The sequence below is a fragment of the Mustela erminea genome, chromosome 1 (assembly GCF_009829155.1).
Source record: "Mustela erminea isolate mMusErm1 chromosome 1, mMusErm1.Pri, whole genome shotgun sequence".
Taxonomy (NCBI): Eukaryota; Metazoa; Chordata; class Mammalia; order Carnivora; family Mustelidae; genus Mustela; species Mustela erminea.
In genome coordinates, this window is record NC_045614.1 from 57,998,155 (window position 1) to 57,998,556 (window position 402).

A 402-nucleotide genomic window follows, 5' to 3' on the forward strand; every position below is an offset into this window, starting at 1 on the left:
CTCCACTGTGGGGCTCTACCATGATTCCTTGCTCCTTTCTCCTCCCTCCCGGGAGGATGGCCAGATGGGGTTGCTTTCAGGTGTGTTGTTACCTCTGTTGTGGACATTTTGATATCCTTTGGTGCCACAGAGAACCCTGCCTGTGACAAGCATCTTTTTTAGCATTGCCATCGGCTGCCAGGACTTGTTCTACTGAATGGCTGGGACCCACCCAGACAAGCATAAGGATTCCCAAGGAAACGAGCCAACCTGATGTGTGCCAGCAGCCTCTCCTCTCTGACTCGCTTCTCAATCCAGTAAATGTATGCGGTAGATAACTATTGTTCCCTTTACCATTGATGCATTAAAACAAAGCAAAAACCCCACAAAACAACAACAAAAACAAAACAACTACCCTGAAAC